The sequence below is a fragment of the Stigmatopora nigra genome, chromosome 22 (genome assembly GCF_051989575.1).
Source record: "Stigmatopora nigra isolate UIUO_SnigA chromosome 22, RoL_Snig_1.1, whole genome shotgun sequence".
Taxonomy (NCBI): domain Eukaryota; kingdom Metazoa; phylum Chordata; class Actinopteri; order Syngnathiformes; family Syngnathidae; genus Stigmatopora; species Stigmatopora nigra.
The window spans coordinates 7,554,176-7,559,027 of NC_135529.1; the positions used below are offsets into that span (position 1 = coordinate 7,554,176).

At 37.0% G+C, this 4,852-nt stretch overlaps 1 long non-coding RNA gene across 1 annotated transcript; it reads left to right on the forward strand.

The window, feature by feature from the left end:
* The first annotated feature begins 1,281 nt into the window (after positions 1-1,281).
* On the forward strand, positions 1,282-3,962 carry LOC144215781 (uncharacterized). Its single transcript, XR_013330502.1, has 3 exons — positions 1,282-1,415; positions 2,990-3,057; positions 3,587-3,962. It is a non-coding gene; the product is annotated as an uncharacterized LOC144215781 (long non-coding RNA).
* The last annotated feature ends 890 nt before the right edge of the window (positions 3,963-4,852 follow it).

The following is a 4,852-nucleotide window of genomic DNA, read 5'->3' on the forward strand; positions in this document are numbered from 1 at the left end:
ATAAATGCATTGCCTTTCAAACTTGCACAACAAGGTTTTACCTGGAGAGATGCTAACTACCCTGATAAATCTCTTTTCCCATTAATGAATAGTAGCAGTCATTCTTCATTCGTAACTTACAAATCACAATCTTCAACATGTTGAATACATTCATATTTAGTATTTCACATAATGAAAAATACATTACAGTCACACAATTGAAGATACATGGCACTTTCACACCAAGCCCAAGGCAACGATGTGAATTCTTACAACAGTAGATGGAAAAGCGACATGAGACCCCTCTGACATGCTATAATAAATAAAATGGAAGGGGAAGTTACTGTCTCCACAATGCACCAAGATTAACGACCAAAACACTACATAAAGTGACCGGGTTTACCTCAAGACTAACAACACGAAACTTGTAAACAAGACTGTCATTATTCTTTCGAGCACTCTACGGCCATTCAGCCACGTTCTATTCAGCAACTTAAACTGAAAGAAAAGCTCTAGAGATGCTTCCACATGACTCGTGTTTAGAATATTGCAATGTATTTGTGTTGTGTACTGGCCTTCTCACTAATAATTAAATGCCAGGTTTTTGTGTTATTAGAAAAAAAGAAGCCATGACCAACATTGGCTTGTGGGAATTATAAAATGCCTCCAAATTGCCACTAGAACATTTGAACTGACTGTATTTGGGGTTAATTAAAGGCACTTTTAAACACCACATAATAACATCCCCTGTTAACAGGGTATTAGACAATATTAGGTCCAGTTGTTTAAATGATTTAGTTTGATATTAAGTTATTATAGAATGCAAAAATCTAGCATTTGAACAGGCATTTGCAGATATTTCATATCAACTGTGTAGTGTGCTGAACATCTTTTATAATGCTTTCAAGGCCTCATAAATGCAGGATGACATTCTTTCCACCCAATAGGCAAAGACCCATTTTTTATGTTGGATAATTGAAACCTTGACAATTTTCATTGAAACTAAGAAACATTTCTTAGCATTTACCAAGAAATGTTGCCAGAAATCTGTCCCTGATGCATTTTCAGTGAAGTGCACTGACTCATCTTTCACACCGTCCATTTTCAAAAGGGTTGCAGGGGTTGCTTGAGCTTAACCCAACTGTCTTCAGGCAGGTACATGGAGCTGTGGCTCCACCCCTGTGGCAAAGCCCTGCCCAGGCCAACACAGCTGAGACAACTTCCCAATCATCCCTCCTCCAATCAAGATTCACTTCCTTCCCTTATTTAAACCCTTTTCTTTTGGCACTTTTGGCTGACTTGCTGGCTTGATTCCTGACTAACTCTCTTGGCTGCCTATGAGTATAACTGCTGAGGCAGTAGAGTCCTTTCTTTCCTTAGAGAACACATGGTTTAGTGCAAAGTAAAGTTTGATTGTCCCAGCTTCACCTGGTAATGTGAGTACGTTACTCCTTGTTATATTTAGTATTTATGTTGGCAAAGTTAAAGTTTTTGGGTTTCATAGGGGGACTTGAGATAAGTTTAGACACCCCGTGGTATACATATAGTTTGTGCATTTAGACACAGTAATTTCCCTATCTAGACTTTGATTACATCCGTTCTGACAGTGGCACCCTTCAGGGAACACATTGTACTGGTTTCTGGTCAATAGTGGGGCACACATTGCCAGAGTGCCATTCAAACTTATATCCCTAACATGCATAATTTAGCAATTCAGGAAGGCCAGTATGATTTATAAGTCCTTGTAGCAATTTATCCAAGATACTGACGGCATGCCATGCATTTCAAAATCTATGACTGTTTATTGACTACTAATCTGGAATTCTTAATGCAAACCATGCCCTCACTTTATCTTTTGGAATTTATTTTTGAGCAGTTTAATAACTAAACTACAGGCTGTTGAAATGATTCCCCGAACTCTCAATTAGAGAGAATATGGAATGAGTATTCAACAAGAAGACTGCCACTATTCAGATGGGCGAAGTTAGATTCCATATTTTATTTTGAATCCTAACATTTACTAATGAATTGTATGTCATCAAATTCATGTTTTCATGCCCAGAACTCACACATACACACCCACATGATAGAGGGGATGGAAATTCTGATGTTCTAATCATCATGCTTACATCTTTATGAGACACTTTATACATACACTCGCATTGAAAAAGACTGATGTATATGATTGACATGTCTTCAATTATTTGACACATGCAAATGATTATAAGTCGTTGACATTCTGAGAGAAAAGAGCCAAGCCAAGGAATGTGACCTGCCTGAAACACCTTTAGATTGTTCATTTTACGCAAGCTCCTATGCCACCTGTGCATCAGCCAAATGCCAAAAAGGTCGAATTGACAGGCTGAGTCAACATTTATAGAGACCATGCCATCTTTGAAGTGCACTTCCTTTTATAATAAATGGGTGTCTGAGTCCCCCATCTTGTCTATGCAGCTGCAAATGTAACACTTAGCAAAGCAATCTATAGCAAGTGGCAGAGGCCACATCAGTCATACAGCTCACGTTATTATTATTCACACTTTTTTTTCACAACTGGCTTTCTGAGACCTAGGACGTCTTGAGTGATATTACTTTGGCAAGCAGAACTATATATATATATTCACACTTATTTTCCAAACTACTTACCCAGAGAAAACCCACACTCGCCAGAGGAGAACAACCTGGGATCAAACCCTCCACCCCAGAACAGTGAGGGGTTTGTGCTAAACCAGGCTGCATATGCATGTCTATATAGTGAAATATTTTTTTAAATTTAAAGGTTTTGGGCTCTCAGTCAAAAAAGTTCATAACTCCTTCTCTCGTGAAAATTAAATGTGCTTTTGATAAATTTGCTGCTAAGGCTAGAACCACACTTATCTCTTTACCCAGTCGGATTTGTACAGAATGAAATTGTTTTATGCCTTACTTGGTGCCTCCTATGGTTAACTTGTTCAGTTACAACCGTAAATATGAGAATCAAACAGTGTTGTAATGACTTTTTTTTTTTTAGATTGAAGCAGCATGAAGCACAAAGCAATTAACCGATTATACATGAAGACCAACTTTTCTCACTGCCAGGCACGTCCATTTTGGAATGAACCATATTGTAATGCTGGCATGTAATTTATTAACTCTAAGCATCATCTGTCAAAACACACTGTTTTTCAGTCACAAAGATTAGGAAAGCGTTTGATATGCTTATTTGTCATGCGTTAGTTTAAAATTCAGCCTATTACAACGACTTGAGCCTGATTGCTTGCTCTATTGTATATTTTAAAAGTCTAAGTACTGTAAAATCCATCCTATAGATGCAGAGCCTAATCCTGAATGACAAATGCAAATTATAGCGATGAAAGAATGTCATTTTTTTCTCTTTTCAACAATATCAAGACATTTGTTTTTTGTACTTCTTAGCAAGACCGACTCATTATTTCACATCTTATTTTGGTATATTTTTGGGACGTTTTTAAAACGGAGCTCGAGGGTATTTAGCAGATTAACATAGCTTTCTGAATTTATTTTAATTTTTCAGGAATTATTGTGTAACTTTTACAAACAGCATTAAACATATCTGGTGTCCTAACTTAGCTCATTTTACCTCAGCCAGGGATTGGAACAGACTTCCGGCAAAATCACCAGTGATGGATTTTCCATGGAAAAGGGGACAGATTGTGATAGATGGGTATGTCCCACAACTATTTCTCAGATGTCTACACCACCTGGGCTATGCTGAGCTAAGTGTGATGCTTTTTTGTTGTTCAGAAAACACATGGGTTGTCTAGTTCGAACCAAAGTCATCACTTAACATAAGTCAAACTTTAGAAGAAAAACATGCATGTGCAGAGATTTGTCAGGTTTGGGTTCTTTTGAGGTTTTGATAATTATCTTATATTTGCCTGCAGCTAGTTCTTATGATTTCCATTAATTTCACTCGTTCTGAATGCCTTTTCTCTCAACCAATCCACTCCTCATGTCACCCACCTGTTTTTATTTTCCCACACTAACAATATAGTGCCAATATAATAATACTTTCATTCTGTAAAGTAAGCAAAATAGTTCTGTCCATTTTGTATGGAAATGGCTAATCAAAAACAGACAGATCTTTTTATGTTACCTTGTAAAATTCTACTTCCATCTTATTTAAACATGCATTTTGCTTGAAAAATTGTACTGTTTAGAGTCGCTATCTCATCGTAACATGTTGCCTGGAAACAGTAAGTGCATACATACATGAATGTATTTTAGGTCCTGTTGCCTTAAGAATTCAATAGGTTTAAATTACAAGGAATGACAGAACCTCAAAAAAACATTGTGTGTCATTCACAATTTTAGAGGTCTTTTAAAATCAATTAACAAGGTGAGAGTCTTCAAATCCACTCTATACCTTTCAATTTTACTATTATAGTCTATTGGTCTCATGCGCTCAATGTCTGGATCAAGATTATGAAAGAAATATTACCAAGCAATGGCCCATCGATCATCAAAGCTGTCTCAGCCTCAAACTAGTCTGGCCCTACCAACAAAGACTCCTTCATATCTTAGATATTGGACCTTAGACTTGTGTGCTTATCACCTATATTTGGGGACACTTCTGCATATGATTCATGAGTTTTACTGATAGACTATGCTGAATAAATATACCTGAGTAATTTGGTTTTCTTTCTCACTCCGGTGGCGCTAAAACACTTTTTTTTTCTCATGTGCTTTCTTGGCTGTTGCTGTGCTTATGCAATAGGTTTTGTGAGTGGTCTCATAATCAGGTGGAGTGTTGCCCAATTGTGAATACGCCCGCATTAGCATTGTGATATATCAAAACAGCACCATCAGGCTTCCCACGTAGATTTTGTATTTCACTTTATATAAAATATATTGT